Here is a 17,932-nt window from a genome sequence, read left to right on the forward strand (position 1 = left end):
TTGGCATCTCTCTTCCCATTTTGGGGGGCTGACCTGAAGCTATGTGTAATGAGGGCATCTGACTTATTATTTCAGTCTGTAACAAAGGGAAGTAGAATGTGGAAACTATGACCAAGATCTCTTGTGGTAATTAAATAAAAGAGTTAAATCTGCTAATTTCTGATTTGTCCTCAAGCAGTTTTATTTTTAAATGACATTTTAAACATAACTGATACACAGTGTCCCTGGCACCAGGGCTATTTAGAAAATTCAATTAGTAGAATAATGAAAAACAACTTACATTTTTTTGCTGGTAGTTTTTTTGGAACAGATTGTTTAATTAAGTACAATTGTTTAGAAAGGGAAATGGATGAGGCCCACTCAGCTTGATAAATGTCCTGTTTTAAGTGGGATTGGTGGAAAGATGAGGGACAGATTCAGAGTTTCATGTTTGGCATGGATAATTAGAGAAATGTAATTATGGCAGGACAGTAGCAGTATGTGTACTTTAAAAACAAAGAAACAGGTAAGGAATCATCAAAACAACAAACAATAAAATAAAAGTCATAAAATAAGATGAGAGAAATAAGACCTAATAACATTTACATCAATAAATGTAAATAGGTTAAAGTCTCCTGTTAGATGACAAAGACTTTCCTCTGAAACAAAATATAGTTATGTGCTCTCTTCACCTCTAAAGTATAGTGACACAAAAGATTTACAAATGCAAGGATAGAGAAAAATTGCACAAAAATAAAGCAGAAATATGTTTTTAAATCAAAAAAGCCAATAAAAGGCAAAATAACAGACTTGGCAATATTAATATTGGTCAAAATAAAACTCAAGGGAAAAAGGTTTTGGATAAAGAGGATTGTTTTATAATAGGTGTGATCCACAATGAATGTAAAATGTACTATAACAGCACAAAAATTTAGGGAACAAAAGTTATTAGAAGACAAAAGCTAGAAAGAAACACCATTGTAGAAAAATTAGCATACCATATTTAATCTTCAGTAAATCATGGAGTCAAGAATAAATAGGATTTAAATATACTTAATAAGGGGCCAGCCTGGTGGTCAAGTGGTTAAGTTCGCACGCTCTGCTTCTGCAGCCCAGGGATTTGCCAGTTGGGATCCTGGGCATGAACATGGCCCCACTCATCAAGCCATGCTGAGGCAGCGTCCCACATGCCACAACTAGAAGGACCCACAACTAAAAATATATAACTATGTACCAGGGGGCTTTGGGAGAAAAAGGAAAAATAAAATCTTTTAATAAATAAATAAATAAATAAATATACTTAATAAGGTTAACCACCCTACGATGATACAATCTTATTTTCAAATGTATACTGGACCAAAATTTTTTAAAACCTCAATAAATTCAAAGAAATGAATTTTCTCCTTAGTGCAATGAAAACAGGGGTTAGAAATAAATAAATATTTAAGCCAAAGTCTCACAGCTATTAACACAAAATATCTCAAATAAATAATATTTAGTACTAGAAAAAGTGAAAAGTTCAAATACAGATTGCATATTTGAAAAAGTTCATATTCAAATACATAGTACATATATATAGAAAATACCAACAGTGCAAAAACTACATGTCAAAGCTTATGGCTAAAAGATAAATACATTAAATCTATATATAAAAATATATGTATGAATGAATATATAAAATATATTACTTTGTAGAAATATTCAAGGCTTATGTAAAGGTTGAAGGAAGGTGAATTGGTAATAAATTCTGAATGCAAAAGCAAAAATAACAAAACCTTAAGACTCAATTCAGATAAATCCATAACCTTGAAAGCTTTTGTCATTCAGTGAAGAGAATGAAGATGTTACCTATGAATTTAGCTGAAAAAAATCAGAAGAACAAAATATACTTAAAGCATGAAGAGGAAAATAAGAAATAAAAGGGAGTTTAATTGGAAATTAGAAAAACAGTCACACTTATTATTCAGGAGTTGATTGTTTAAAAAAATAATAAATGTGCCTTCGATGAGTCTATTAAAAAAGGGAAAACAAACAAAATTGAGTCTGAGAAAAAGTAAATAAAAGATGAAGAAAGTTTTAAACAAGGCTACACTTTGTACTGTTTGTTTAGTGCGAAAATTTCAACAAAATACAATTTTCTAGAAAAATACGAATAACCAAAATTATATGGAAAACCAGATAGAATTATAAGCATGGAAAGTATATCTAAGTTGTCAAAGTTTTTAAGTTGTCGAAGAATTCTCTCCAAGAAGGGGTTTTTACTGTTTTACAAAGAGGCTACAAAAAAAAGAAAAGTTTAATGAACAAATATTTCACATGCTGTATAAAGTGGCCCAGATCACAGACAACACTTAAAGTTTCTCGATTTGTACTACATAGCTTTTGTAACCCAGTTACTAAAACCTAACCTGGTCCCTTAAAATACACACCCCCCCCAAATTTACAGACCAGTCTTATTCATAAACACGGATATAATAATCTGAAACAAAGTTCTATCAGGATCAAATGAGGGTTATTCAAAGAATGCACAGATGGATGGCTATTAGTAGTTACTCATATAGACCATGAGGTCTGAGGAGAGTAGTTGAATGACCATCTCAATAGATTACAGGAAAATTATTTGATAGAATTTAACATCCATTCCTTAAAAAAAAAACCCTTTATTAGATATAGAAAGATATTCCCCTTAACCTAACACCAATACTGATATTATGTGTAGTCGTTCCCATTAAAACCAGAATCAAAACAAGAATGCCCTCCACCGTCATTGTTGGATAACCTTATTCTGGACATTCAAATCAATGCAATAGGATGTAAAATAAAAGTAAGAATGACGAGGCCAGCCCCGTGGCCGAGTGGTTAAGTTGCTGCACTCCACTTCGGCGGCCCAGGGTCTTCACTGGTTCTGATCCTGGGCACGGACATGGCACTGCTTATCAGGTGATGCTGAGGCGGCGTCCCACATAGCACAACCAGAGACACTCACAACTAGAATACACAACTATGTACTGGGGGGCTTTGGGGAGAAGAAGGAGGAAAAAAAAAAGAAGAAAATTGGCAACAGATGTTAGCTCAGGTGCCAATCTTTAAAAAAAAAAAGTAAGAAAAACAAACTTATGAAAGAGTAATACAAAATTATTATTTGTAGAAATGTCATTGTTTTCCTGAAAAATCCTAAACCATTATAACAAATAAGAGATGTTAGTATACGTTTGCAAAGTCAACATCCAAAAAAATTAATAGCTAATGATTCTATTTATATGAGGTTCAAAAACAGACCAAACTAATCTCTGATGATAGAAATGAGAACAATGGTTGCTCTGAGGGGGAGTATTGCCTGAAAAGGAATATAAAGTTTCTGGGATTCTGAAGATGTTCTGTATCTCGATTGGAGTGCTGATTAATGGATATATACTGCAAGTTTAAGATGTGAATTTTACTCTATGTGAATTGGAATCATACAGCGTGTAGCCTTTTCGGACTGGCTTCCTTCACTTAGCAATATGCTTTTAAAGGCCCCCCTACCCCCATGTCTTTTTGTGGCTTGATAACTCATTTGTTTTCATCACTGAATATAACACTCTGTTGTATAGATGTGCCACAGTTTCTGTATTCATTCACCTATTGAAAGATATCTTGGTTGCTTCTAGTTTTTGCCTTAGCCTTCATATGCAAGTTTTTATGTGGACATAAATTTTCCACTCATTGGGGTAAATACCTAGGAGCACCACTGTGAGATCATATGGTAAGACGATGTTTAGCTTTTTAAGAAACTGCCAAAACGTCTTCCAAAGTGGTTATACCATTTTGCATTCCTATCAGCACATCCTCATCAGCATTTGGTATTGTCAGTTTTTTGGACTTTAGCAGTACTGATAGGTGTGTGGTGGTATCTCATACTTTAATTTGCAGTTCCCTAATGACATATGATGTTCAACCTCTTTTTGTATGCTTATTTGCCATCTGCATATCTACGTTGGTGAGGTGTCCATTCAGATCTTTTGCCCATTTTTTAACTGAGTTGTTTGTTCTTATTATTGAGTTTTAAGAGTTTCTTGTATATTTTGGATACAAGTCCTTTATCAGATATGTGTAAATATTTTCTCCCAGTCTTTAGCTTTCCATTCTCTTAACAGTGTTTTTCTCAAAGTAGAAGTTTTTAACTTTAATGAAGTCCAAGTTATTTTTTTCTTTTGTGGATTGTGCTTTTTATTTTATATCTGAAAACTCATCACCAAACCCAAGGTCACCCAGATTTTCTCCTCTGTTATCTTTTAGAAGTTTCGTAGTTTTGTGTTTTACATTTAGGTCTATGACCCATTTTGAGTTAATTTTTGTGAAAGATGTGAGATCTGTGTCTAGATTTTTTTGCATATGGATATACAGTTGTTCCAGCACTGTTTCTTGAAGAAAAACAATCCTTTCTCCATTGAACTGCCTTTGTGCTTTTGTCAAAGATCAGTTGACTATATTATGTGGGTCAATTTCTGGACTCTATTCTGTTCCACTGATCAGTTTGTCTATTCTTTCACCAATACTATACTGTCTTGATTACTGTAGCTTCATAATAAGTCTTTAGTCAGAAATTGTCAGTCCTTTGACTTAGTTCTTCTTCAGCATTGTGTTGGCTGTTGGTCTTTTCTCTTTCCGTATAAACTTTAGAATCAGTTTGTCAACATCCACAAAATAACTTGCTCCGGGATTTTGTTTGATATTTTGTTGAATCTATAGATCAAGTTGGGAAGAACTGATATCTGAACAATATTGAGTCTTTTTATCCATGAACATGGAATATCTCTCTGTTTATTTAGATCTTGGATTTCTTTCCTCAGACTTTTGTAGTTTTCCTTATAGAGAGATCTTGTACATATTTTGTTAGACTTATACCTAAATATTTCTTTTGGGAGAGAATGCTAATATAAATGGTGTTGTGTTTTTAATTTCAAATTCCAATTGTTCATTGCTGGTATCTAGGAAAAGCAATTGGCTTTTATATATAAACCTTGCTTATTAGTTCTAGGATTTTGGGGGGTTTGTGTGTGTGTGTTTGGTCAATTCCTTAGAACTTTCTACGTTGACAGTCATATCATCTGCAAACAAACAGTTTTATTTCTTCCTTCCCAACCTGTATACCTTTTATTTCTTTTCTTTCCGTATTGCATTAGCTAGACCTTGCTGTACAGTGTTGAATATAAGTAGTGAGAGGGAACATCCTTGCCTGGTTCCCAATCTATATGTAAATTATACCTCAATAAAATAAGTTAATAAACTAATAGCTCTCCTGTATACCAGCAGTGAACGTCTGGAACATATAAGAAAAACTATTTCTTCTTTTTTTTTTAAAGATTGGCACCTGAGCTAACAACTGTTGCCAATCTTCTTTTTTTTTTTCCCTGCTTTTTTCTGCCCAAATCCTCCCAGCACATAGTTATATATTTTAGTTGAGGGGTCCTTCTAGTTGTGGTGTGTGGGGTGCCACCTCAACATGGCCTAATGAGCAGTGCCATGTCCGCGCCCAGGATCCAAACCCTGGGCTGCCGAAGCGGAGCACGCAAACTTAACCACTGGGCCACAGGGCCGGCCCCAAGAAAAACTGTTTCTTAATTGCAACACAGAAAAAGTTAAATTTAATCCAATGACCAAGACAAAGAATACTACAAAACTTCACTAAAGGACATAAAAGAAGATTTGGATGAATGAAGAGAGACATCAGATTCTGTCTCAAGGGAAGATTTAGTAATGCAAAGATTTCCCAAATTGGTTTATAGCCTTAATGAAATCCAAATCAAAATTCTAATAATGGAATTTTTTATGAACCCATAGAAAGTAGTCTAAAGTTCATCTGGAAGTATAAACAGGCAAGAGTAGTAATGACATTTCTGAAAAGTAAGAGTAATGAAGAGGGATTTTCTCTGCCAAAAACCAAAACACATCATGAAATAATACTAATTAAAATACTGTGTTACAGTACAAAAAGCGCATAAATTAGGGAAACAGGCTAGATAGCTCAGAATCAGTCTCTAGTGTATTTAAGAATTTAAAATATAGTAAAGGTAGCAAGCAGTCCAAAAACTGGGAGAGGATAATTCAATAAATGGTATTGAGAGAATTAATTATTTGGAAATAATCAGTTAGAGCTTTCCCACACATATTATGTGAGAGTAAATTACAAACGGATTCAACTGTTTGTCTTAGGTTCCCCAGGACAGGGGCCTAAGGAGTGTGTGTCTGCTCTATAGGAGGTGCTGAGGAGGCAGTGAGGGTAATCCGGCAGAGCAGGGGGCCGTAAGGCTGCCATGCAGGTAACACAGAGAGTGCAGCCCTCTCCTGGGGGCGCTGTGGAGCTTAGCTGGCCCTTCAGAGTTGTCCCAAATTGAGACAAGGGCCTTTGTACCCTGACATCAACCTGGTGTTGGGGTTCACCCTGTGAGGAGCATAATCTTGGGTGCCGCAGCTCCCTTTGGCCATGGGACATTCCAGGAGAGTTCTGAGCCTGACATCAGTAGCCAACACTCCTAGTCAAGGAGGAGACAGCCTCAGTCTTGAATAGGGGACCTGAGTGGCACACAACAACATCCACTACATAGTTAAATGCAAAGGATGAATTATAAAATAGAGGAAAGTATTGATAAATATTCCTAAAAATGGGATTGAGAAGGACTTTCTATTTGTATGGCATTTTCCAAATCAGATTGAAAGAGTTGTTAAAACAACTATTGTGACAATTGGTTTTATCAAGATGAGGAGTGTAGGTAAGAAGAGAAAGCAGTAGGAAAATGCACCAGCATCAGTGAGGTCCAAGTATGACCTCCTGTGCCTGCAAGGTTGGGCGTCTGGAGGCCTGGCTTTTCCTTCCAGTGCTGCCTTTCTTGAAGCTGTGAAAAATAGAGCCCGTCAGCCTCGGTCTGTGGCCTGAGCTATCTGCTCCTATGAGACCCTCAGGATTACTTCACATTTGTGTCTGGTGAGAAGAGGCTGATTTGCAGTCACCCAGAGGGCCCTGCCTATTTCAAACTCAGCATGCTTGTAAGAAAGCGTGGTCTTCAGGGAATATTCTCCCACCGGCTCCTACCTCTCCTTGCAGTTGCACATCCCTGCACACCTTTGTGTGCCTATTTTCGAAAGTCAAGGCTATAGGAGCTGCTGAACGTCCAGCATGGTGGGCTTTTTCCAGACGTGCTCTCTCCGTGTTCCACATTCTTGCTGGCTACTTTGTTCTCAACCCTTGGGAAGGCTGATGGGTGGTTAGAGACTATGATGCTCTAGGAAGGAAGAAGACACCTCAGTGTTGATATTATGATAACAGCAGCCACAATGACTGTACCAGACACTGTGAGAAGCACTTTGATATATCGTCTCACCAAATGTTCACAAGTCTCCATGTTACAGATGAAGAAAGTGAGACTTAAAGTGATCAAGTTGCCCAAGGCCACACAGCTGGAAGCCCTCTCCTGAGCCACCTTAATGTGAATTAAGATCTGTGTGATTCCAAAGACCTCGTTCTTTCTACTGCCTCCAGTTCCTCTCAGGCTCCGTCAGGAGATCAGCTATGGAGACGCAGGTAGAAGACTTCGTGTGCAACTGTGAAATCAGTGACACCCAGTCTTGGCTTCACGTTAGATTCATCTGGGGAGTTTTTAAAAACCCCGTTGGTTCCAGTGAGAAGCCAAGAGTGAAAACTACTTATTAGATGCACACAAAAAATACCCTAGAATACAAAGTTGGTATCATCTTAAAAACTAATGTTACTTCCTTCCTAAGCTTTGACATTGCATCATTGGGTGATCCTATGACTACTTTGAACGTTTTATTTACAACTTTATTTACAACCGTAACAGAATGGTAACTAAACAGAAACACAGAACATAGCAGCTTCAGTTGGCTTGAAAATTTTGGGTGCTGCCATGCATCGTCATTTGTAGTGGGGAGTCATAGTTCTGAGCAGAGTTAGAAAGCCTAGGTTCAAGTTTCAGGTCTGCCACTTACCACCTATGTGATCTTGATGAGATTTCTCCTTAAACTGAAGGAAGCCAACTAGATTTTTGAGCAGCAGAGTGACACACTGCGGGTGACTGGGAGTGAGGGGGAAACCTCTTTCCAGAATACTAGAAAGGTGGAGACAAAGCTGTTCAAAGAATGCAACGATATTGATAATGCTGCCTTCACCCACCCACCTCAACGCCCATTAAGTTGGAGATATGGGGAGCAATCTGATTTTCATTTGGGCTTAAGAGTTAGCCTGTTCTTTTTAAGGATTCCTTAAACAGAAGCGTGTATAGTTAGTCTTAGCTCTTCTAAAATGAAGCTGTAAGATCCAAGCCTACCAGAGCAGTGACATAAGAATCTGGGGTGACCCCAGATATTGTAAAGATCCTATCCATTGGGGAACTGGAAGCCAAGGGTCCCATGCCAAGGATTGCTGTGTCTGCGTCTGCCCTGAGGAGTCATCTCTCTGACTCAATAAATTAGGACCTTAATCTAACTTGAAGTGGGCGTGTGGGGTCTGTCCCAACTCTATCGCCCTCATGCTGCTAGACTGACAGAGAAGTACTAGGTGTGAGATTTGAATTGGGAGAAAGATGGTGCAGTGGGAAGGAATAATCACTTCTTACACACATGGAGGCAGCTTAGGAGCCAGCCAGGAACTTTGTAGTCTTCCCCAGTCGCTATGTTTAGGCTCTCCCTTTCAGGAAAAAAAAAGTGTTGTGTCTTGGCTTCTATCCAATTTAATCTTACAGCCCACTTCCCAAACTTTCCTTCACAAGCACCAGGCAGGCACGTGATTTCTCCCAGACTTTGTTCCTTGACATTCTGGAGAAGCATTGATTTGCTCGTGTCCTTTACGTTGCTGAGCAATGAGACCGCAGGAGGCAGGGTGATCACCGTGGAATTTCACAGGTGGCTCTTGCTTCTTTCTCCCTCTTGTGTTCATTTCTACACTCTGTTTCAGTTCATTTTAGTCTTCTTATTCCTCTGTAGAGTTTTGATCTCAGTTTTTATGTTAGAAGACTTCTGTTTGAGCCCGTCCTGTTGTAAACCACCTTGAAGGCTTTCCGGAAAGGCATACATCAGAAACAAACTAGATCGTTTCGGACCTCCATGTCCGGGGTGGGAGCATGGCATACACCACATCAGGTGTGTGCCAGTGAGGCTTTGAGCTGAGGGCACGTCTGGAGATTCAGACTCATATGGAGCCACCCAAGAAATCTGCTCAGGCATCTGACAGACTCCTGCCATGCTAGAGGGGCACAGAAAGATGAGCTGGCATCCAGAACATCACGTCAGTCAGCCCCATCTCCAGGGGAGCTTTGCCAAGAAGCTTGTTTACTACAATGAGTTGTACAGAACAGAAATATTAGAGTTTTGATATTGTATTCTAGCAGCTCATTTGTGAAACAATGTACAATGGAAAGAACAGAGGTTTGGGGTTGGACAGACATGGGTCTGAACCTCTGGCAGAAGAGACAAAAGATCCTTGACCAGGAGATGCGGCCCACACTGTAGCATGGTGCTTTCCCTGCCACATCAACGTGCACCACACCTCACGAGATCCCTGCACCCCGACCCGCCAAGTAGGACCTGGCAAGCCCCACTCAGAGAGCCGTGTAAGGAGCCAAACAGCCTCCTTCACTGTAGCAGTCATTTGTCAGATCTTACTTTAAATGTCATGTAACCATTTTTTTACACAAATATAAATTTCTAATTTTGCTTTTTCTTTCCACATTCCTTTGGCATGTGTGCTTAAGCACATGTTAAAAAAACTAGCTGTAGTTCAATTCTGATTTTTTTGCTTTAAAATGATCAGCACTTCACATTCGTATGCATAATTCATTATGTAAACCATAAGATCCTTTCTGAGCTCACGGGAGGGAGGGCTGGCAAGTGTGAAGATACAGTTTTGTGGGTCATAGCCAGTTAGCGCCTGCAGGAATTTCATAGTTAGACCCGTTTTCATTCTAGTGCACAGATATTTGGCTGGAAGTATCTGAATATCTCTACACAGCGTTTGGATGCTTGCAAAGAAGAGAAGTGCTGCAATATCTTGCTTCAAGTCAGTTGATTTTGATTTTTCTTTATCTCCTAAAGTTTGGAATTAGGACTTTGTTTAAGCACACGTCTTCAGCTAGGTTTATGTTGTTAGAAAAACTTCTGATCATTTTAACGTCTCTGAGACCAGGATGCTGCTTATGGTCGCTGCCAGCCAGACAGCTCTCATGACATGGTTATCATTGCCCGTGCATGGGCGAGTGTCGGCTGCAGTTGTTTGTCTCATCATCTCTCCACGTGAGGCAAATGCATCATTGGTACTATGCACATTTAACTACTGTTTAAAAAGACTTCACGAAGATTCACTGTGACTCAGCATTGCAACAAAAAGTTGTTGTGTGTGCACAGGGCATCGACGCAGAGCAGCAGGGAAGAAATTTGCTATTTGTGGAACAAATGTTCATCATTGTAAGAATGGTCTCCATTCCATATTCCAAAGCACCAACCAAGTTCTAAATGGGATTAAAGGAAAGAAGACACTCACAAAGCAGTTGAAACTGGGTTGTGTTTTGTTGCTGAGATGATTTCAAAAGGGTTGGCAATTACACACCACATGACGTAAGTGAAGGTTTGGATGACAAAAGTGTCTAGATAAGTCTGAAGGAGCTCTTTTAATAAGTGAAGAATAAAAATTGTAAATGTAAGAAAGCATTTTGTCACAGTTTAATTGGCAGTATTTTTTCTTTCTTACTAGTACATAAAACAACAGTATGTTTCTTATATTTGATGAGATATGGTACTTAAAACAGAAGAGCTAGAATTTCCTTGGATAACTATCATATCTATTGCCCGGTTGTTAGCGTGAGAAAACTTATAAAATTCACTCCCAGAATCACAAGTGTGGCCACAAGCTGACACATCCTCATAAGACTTTGACATGAACGACAAAGATTTCATGGCATCTAGAATGAGGAAGCTGCACAGGATTCTGTGGGAGAGGCTATGGTCTTTCCGATTTCCGATGGAGATGCTGAAGCCCAGGATCCCAAAGCCTCCATTCGGTCACTGGACATTTGTTTAATCGAATGGACCTTGAGAGTGTGAAGCATGGGTGCCCTTCTCCCAGTGCTCTAGGTGGACACTTCGGGCAGAGGGAAGAGTGGAGGGCGAGGAGAGGAAAAGTGAGTGTGGAGAAGGTCTCAGGTAGGGCATCTGCTCAGCCCTCAGCAGTGTTTATTTTCTTCAGCCTCTGCTCCAGGAGACCTCCTCCACAATTCCCTCTCACCTTTCCCTTCTCCCCTCACACCCGTCTTCTTCCTTTGCTTTTGTCCACTCCTTCCCTCCCTTCCCGTCCTTCTTCTGAACCTTGAGGTGGCAGATTAGTTGGGGTGGGGAGGGGAATGGGGCATGGAGGGAGACAGCAGCACAAACAGTAGGCCTTGGAAAAACACTTTAAAAACTTAATTGGGTGGCCAAGTGGTTAAGTTCGCGCGCTCCGCTGCAGGCGGCCCAGTGTTTCGTTGGTTCGGATCCTGGGCGCGGACATGGCGCTGCTCGTCGGACCACGCTGAGGCAGCGTCCCACATACCACAACTAGAAGAACCCACAACGAAGAATATACAACTATGTACTGGGGGGGGCTTTGGGGAGAAAAAGGAAATAATAAAATCTTTAAAAAAAAAAAAAAAAACTTAATTGGAACCTTTCCTATCTCAAATCCCACCAGACTCTAGATCAGAAGTTGGCAAAATACAGCCTTCTGCCTCTTTTTATAAATAAAGTTTTATTGCATCGCAGCACATCCATTCATTTACACCTTGCCTAGGCTGCTTTCACAATGCAGTGGCAGGACTGAGGAATTGCAACAGAGACCATATCCACAAAGCCTAGAATGTTTACTTGTCTCGTCTAGATAAGTGCTTCCCCAAAAGTGCTCTGCAGAAGGCTAGTTCTGCAAAATGCTAAATAAGTGTCGCTGGAAAAGAAAAGATTGCCAAGTCAAATAATTTTGTAGACTCTGCTTTTTAATCACAGGACTCCTTAGAGCCTTTAATAAGCATTGTGAAGTTTTGAGAGGTAGCCCAAGTATGCAGCATTTTCTCAATTTTATTTGGGAATCCTTTTCTTATATAGAGCACCTGATGAGTATAGAGTTCTTCAGAACACACTTTGGAAAATGGCTCTTTAACAATATCCAGGCTATGTTATTAAGTGAGAAAAGCAAGATGTGTCCTGTACAACCTCATCTGTATAAAAAGTGGGAGGGGAAAATGTAGTTAAGTATTTGCCTGTGAATGTTTCCATTATCTCTTAAAAGGTCCGTAACAAACTGGTAACACCATTCACCTTCAGGTGAGCTGAAGCTGGGAGGGAGACTTTCACTGTATTTATTTTCTGCATTTTGACTTTTGGATCCTGCCAATATACTTTATGCTCTAAACAATCAGTTAGGTAGTCAGTGTGTCAATCAACATAACTAAATTGTAAAATAAAAATCTAAAATGGTAAACCACTTTGGAAAACTGTCTGGAAAGCAGTTTTCAACACAGTTAAATATACACTTACCATATGTCCCAGCAGTTCCACTCCTAGGTATTTACCCAAGAGAAATGAGAACATATGTCTAAAGACTGGTAAACAAATGTTCATCGTAGCTTTATTGATAATAGTCCTAAACTGGAAACAACCCAAATGTTGATCATCAGATGAATGAATATACAAATTGGGGCATATCCATGAAATGGAATACTACTCAGCAAGAAAGAAGGAAAAAACCACTGATACGCACAGCAAGTGGATACATTTCACAGATGTCTGGATAAATTTCGCAGATGTTGTGCTGAGTGAAAGCCAGATACAAAAGATTCTATCTAAATCCACTTATGTGAAAATCTGGAACAGATGAAACCAAGCTATAGTGGTGGAAATCAGCTCATTGGTTGCCTGGAGTGGGTGTAGGGGAGGAGATTTGACTGCAAAGGGACACGAGAGAACTTTCTAGGGAGATGGGAATGTGCTATAACTTGATTATGGCGGTGGCTAAACACGTGTGTACATTTGTCCCAACCCATCAATCTGTAACTTAAAATGTGTGGATTTTATTGTATGTAAGTCATATCTCAATAAAGTTAATTTTAAGTTAAAGTTAAAAGAAACAAATGTCTCCCTGAATGACTCAGAAGGGAGCAATGAGAAAGGAAGGAGTATTCAATAATGAGACGATGGAGCCAGGTTAGCCCACCAGGATAAGCTTCTGCCGTGTAGTGCAGGAGCCCCAGAGAAATAGAAAGAAATGAGCAGTCTCTGCCTGCGTCGGTTCCGTCTTTGCCAACTGGGGGTTCTGATCTGGAATCCAGCTCTGCAGGAGCAAAGCTGCTCCACCTGGTGAAGGTCCCTGCTCATCATGAGTGAGGCTGGTGACCCTTTCTCCCACTTGCCATGTGCTGGATCAAACCATGCTTTATGTTGTCCCGGATAACGTTCCTTCTGTTTCTGGGCCCTTGCCAATTCCAAAGGTGGCTCAAATGTCACTTTGGGTGTAACAGCTGGTAAAAAGGTAAGCAATGCATGTGACTTCACTACAGCCCAGAAAGATGATCCCAAATGGCCCATCTCCAGCTTACAAACCAATTGGACTCCAAAGTAAGACAATAAAGAAGCCATTTGACACTCAACAATAAAAAAAACAAACAACCTGATCAAAAAATGGGCAGAGAAGGGGCTGGCCCCATAGCCGAGTGGTTGGGTTCGCACACACCGCTGCGGGTGGCCCAGTGTTTCGTCGGTTCAAATCCTGGCTGCGGACATGGCACTGCTCATCAAGCCATGCTGAAGTGGCGTCCCACATGCCACAACTAGAAAGACTCACAACTAAGAATATACAACTATGTACTGGGGGGCTTTGGGGAGAAAAAGGGAAAAAAATAAAATCTTTAAAAAAAATGGGCAGAGAATATGAACAGACATTTTTCCAAAGAAGATACACAGATGGCCAACAGGCACATGAAAAGATGTTCAGCATCACTAGTTATTAGGGAAATTAGACATCACTTCACACCCATCAGAATGGCTTTTATTAACAAAACAAGAAATAAGCATTTGAGAGGATGTGGAGAAAAGGGAACTCTTGTACACTGTTGGTGGGAATGTAAATTGTTGTAGACAATATGGAAAACAGTATGGAGGTTCCTCAAAAAATTAAAAATAGAAGTACCATATGATCCAGCAAGTGCACTTCTGGGTATTTATCCAAAGAACACGAAAACACTAATTCAAAAAGATAATATGAACCCTCTGTTGATTGCAGCCTTATTCACAATAGCTGAGCCTTGGAAGCAACCTCAGTGCCCATCAATGGATGAATGGATCAAGAAGATGTGGTATATATGTACAGTGGAATACTACTTAGCCATGAAAAAGACAAAATCTTGCCATTTGTGACAATATGGATGGACCCTGGGGGCATTATACTAAGCGAAATAAGTCAGATGGAGAAAGACAATTATCCTATGACTTCACTTACATGTGGAAGATCAACAAGCACATGGATACCTGAAACAGATTAGTGGCTACCAGAGGGAATTGGGGCGGGGGGGCGGGCGGGGAATGAAAGGAGTAAAGGGGCACATGTGTATGGTGACCGATGGCAACTAGACTTTTGGCGGTGAACACAATGCAGTCTATACAGAAGTCTAAATATAGTGGTGTACACCTGAAATTTATATAATGTTATAAACCAAGTGACCTCAATAAAAAAAATTAAAGAATTCTAAAAATAAAAAGAAGACATTTGACTCTAAGAACACATTTCCTGATTGAAATAATTTTCTGGACAGTAAAAAATAAATAAATAAAACAAGCCGTGGGGCCGGCCTGGTGGTGCAGCGGTTAAGTGCGCACATTCTGCTTCAGTGGCCCGGGGTTCGTCTGTTCAGATCCCAGGTGTGGACATGACACTGCTTGGCAAGCCATGCTGTGGTAGGCGTCCCACATATAAAGGAGAGGAAGATAGACACGGATGTGAGCTCAGGGCCAGTCTTCCTCAGCAAAAAGAGGAGGATTGGCGGCAGATGTTAGCTCAGGGCTAATCTTCCTCCAAAAAAAAAAAATTGTTAAGGGGCCATCCCCATGGCCAAGTGGTTAAGTTCGCACGCTCCACCTTGGCGGCCCAGTGTTTCACCAGTTCAGATCCTGAGCGCAGACATGGCATGGCTCATCAGGCCATGCTGAGGCGGCATCCCACATGCCACAATTAGAAGGACCCACAACTGAAAATATACAACTATGTACCAGGGGGCTTTGGGGAGAAAAAGGAAAAAAAGAAGAAAAAAGCCGACTTCTAAAAGTCCACCAGACTGGACTAAGACTTCACAGCCCTAGTCTAACCTCAGGGCAGCCAACCTTCTTTGTTCCCATTTCCACTTCAAGGCCAAGTGTCTTTTCATACTGGGTGTAGGAATCAGCCTTATCTGCAGACCTTTGAAGATGTCTCCTTTCCTATGACATAGTAAGAGACCCAGCAGTCATCTTTGCTTTACAGATGTCCAAGCGTAATCTAGCAGACGTGTCTAGGCAGGGGTACAGACCCACTGGGGACCGTAGCACATGAATGAGATGTGTAGCCAAGACTGGGTGGGATGCGGCTCAGCCTGCACACAGAGCAAAACAGCCCTGGGCTTGCAGCAGCTCTGCCGCATACAGCTGTGAGAGCTCCGGGAAATTACTTAACCTCTTCGTGTGCTTCCTCATCTGTAAGGTAGCTATGATAATAATACCTAGTTTAAAAGATGATCTGGGTTTAATGAGATATTATAGGAGTTCCATTTACTATTGCTGCATAACAAACCACCCCAAAACCTAGCAGCTTAAAACATGACACCATTTATTTTGTTCACAAACCTGCGTTCTAGACAGGACTTAGTGGGGACAGCTTGTCTCTGCTTCACTTGGCATCAGCTGGCCTGAAATCAGCTGAAGGTTCAAAGAGCTGGGACTCCTTGGGCACCTCCCTCCATCTCTGTGTGATCTATCCAGCGTGGCGGCTTCAGAGTAGCCAGATTTATTACAGGTCGTCTTTTATGACCTCATAGTGGAACCTGGAACTCCGTATCGCTTCTGCCATAGTCACAGATCTGCCCAGATGCAGGGGAGGGAACACAGACCTCTTCTCTCAGCGAATGTCAATTCACATTGCAGCAATAACCTGCGGGATGAGGTATTTTGTTGTAGCATGTTGGAAAATATAAACTGGCATTGTAGTAAAGTACATAACATAGTGCCTGGAACATAGTAGGACCAAATAAATGATACCTATTTGACCCTTACTACCACCACCACCATTGTTACTGCTGTTGCTCCTATTATTTCTATTACAGGTATTATTGCCAGTAAACTTGATGCAGGTGTCACTGCTGATGCTCTGACTCTTGCCCTTCCCGTGGTGGGTGAGAGCCACAGACCCAAACCTATTTACAGGAAATCATTTCATGGAAACCTTGCTGCTGGCCCAAAACTTTTGCAGCATAATTCACAGTGAGTGAGTGATATCATCATTGTGAGCAGAGGTGACTGTGAATGCACAAGATGTAAATAAAATGAAACGTGGGGGACAGAGAGCAAAGACAGCCTTCCAGATAAAGATGAATGTGTTATGCACCTGCAGCCTCCTCTCCACTGTGATGTCCCATGGAGCCCCTTCTTCCCAGCTCCCCCATCTGACCCCCCTCCCCCCATGGAAAGAAATATGGCATGAGCTCACTAAGTCCTTTAATTCACAGTGGGTCATACCCACACCACAGTGCGTGGACTTCTCTGGACTAGTGTCCCTGTATATGACTCCACTCAAGACCAAGGGCAGAATTTGGACTTCATCAATTGAAAAGCATCTGTTTGGTAAGAGCCCAGGAGAAAATAAAGATCGTAAATCCAAAGTGCGAAATCACGGAGTTAGTGTAGAATCTTTTCCTGATGGAAAAGGATCCCTACAGCCGCCCAATCCTCCGCTGGCTTATGGTACTTTCAGGAAGGAGCTCTATTTAGAAGCTGACCCACTTGTCACTGGCGGCTCCTGAGCTGTTGCTGCTTCTCTCCTATACTCTGTTTCTGAACCTGCCCCCACCTCCTCCCTTTGGCTCCACGTCCGCCTGATGGAGAGCCCACACTGGGAATACCAAGCTCACTTTCTGAGGTTGTGCTTTACGAACGTAGATTAATTTCACCACAGGCACAGACAGTTTAGATTCCACTGGGTCTTGGCTCTAGATTAGAAAGGTGCAGAGGACAAGGCCCCGAGCCAGGCCAGAGGGCACTGTTTCCAGAAAAAGCAGCATCTCTGAAGGAGAGTAGGATGCAGCACTGCTGTAGGCCACCTGACTATTTTTATTTCAAACTTCCTAAATGCCTAGACCGTTTTCTGTCTGGCCTCCCCCTACCTTTTCTCCATTACTGTCTGTGGACGACACGGTCGTCTTCTCTAACTGCACTGGTTACTGGTTCCTCTGCACTCTGTTAAGGCGGTACCTTTCAAACTCTGGTGAGATGGGAATCACCTGGAGGTTTTTTAAAAAAAGCAGATTGCGTAGCCTGTTCCAAGTTTCTGATTCAGTAGGTCTGGAATGGGGACCCAAGAGTCTGTGCTTCTAAGAAGTTTGCAGGTGCTACTGATGCTGCTGGTGGTCCATACTGGGAGTAGCTCTTCTGACGGTATATCTACCTCTTTTATGGTGTTTGTTATATTCTGCTTTCCGTTGTTATTTTTATAGCGAAGACTTACATTGGTGCTGTCCAATAGAAATATAAATGAGCCACATATATATTTTTACATTATATAGCCACCACATTAATTAAAAAGATGAAATTAATGATATTTTATTTAATAAAATATATCCAAAATATTATCATTTTAACATGTAATCAATACAAAAAATATTAATGGGATCTTCTACATTTTTTTTGTACTGAGTCTTCC

At 40.6% G+C, this 17,932-nt stretch overlaps 1 protein-coding gene across 5 annotated transcripts in view; it reads left to right on the forward strand.

The window, feature by feature from the left end:
- The window catches only part of TMEM108 (transmembrane protein 108), a 326,361-nt gene that overhangs the window by 275,939 nt on the left and 32,490 nt on the right, over positions 1–17,932 (forward strand). The window lies entirely within an intron of this gene.

This window comes from Equus quagga, chromosome 1 (genome assembly GCF_021613505.1).
Source record: "Equus quagga isolate Etosha38 chromosome 1, UCLA_HA_Equagga_1.0, whole genome shotgun sequence".
Classification (NCBI taxonomy): domain Eukaryota; kingdom Metazoa; phylum Chordata; class Mammalia; order Perissodactyla; family Equidae; genus Equus; species Equus quagga.